We start from the raw sequence: 688 nt of genomic DNA on the forward strand, positions 1-688 counted from the left end.
TTATTATTAATTTTATTTTGGTCAAAGAAAAATTTTCCACAAAAAAATTAAATTTTCAATCTAACAAATCGAATATTTTAGCAAATAGTTGGCTTTGAACAGAAAAAGAAAAATCTTCATACAGGAAAGATCAATTTTCAACTTTCAAAGGAAAAATTCTCAACCAAAAATGCAATCACTACATATTCTGATAAAAAATTAATTTTTAACAAAGAAAAACGAATTTGCAATAGAATATCCATAACTTTAAATAGTTTAATTATCAACCAAACAGTTTAATTTGCAACAAAAATTATGAATTTAAAAAAAAAATTTAATTTTCCACCAAATTGTAGAATTAAAAAAAAAATTTAGAAAAAAGCGGAATTTTCGACTCAGAAAAGCTGAATATTGGTAAAAAAAAAGTTTATTTTAAGCAAAATAATTAAATAATTTAACTTTCATTTTGTACCATACATCCAAATTTGTAACCTTCAAAGATGAATTTTCTACAAAAAAAAAAGACAAATTTTCCACAAAATACATAAATTTTCAACAGTTTTCAACAAAATAGTTCAGTTTTCAATCTGAAAATTCGAACGTTTTAGAAAGCAATTGCCTTTTAACTGGTAAAGAAAAATCATCAATCAGGAAAGATGAATTTTCAACTTACAAAGAAAAAACTCTGAACCAAAATTCGAATCACTAA

The sequence above is a fragment of the Belonocnema kinseyi genome, chromosome 6 (genome assembly GCF_010883055.1).
Source record: "Belonocnema kinseyi isolate 2016_QV_RU_SX_M_011 chromosome 6, B_treatae_v1, whole genome shotgun sequence".
Lineage (NCBI taxonomy): Eukaryota > Metazoa > Arthropoda > Insecta > Hymenoptera > Cynipidae > Belonocnema > Belonocnema kinseyi.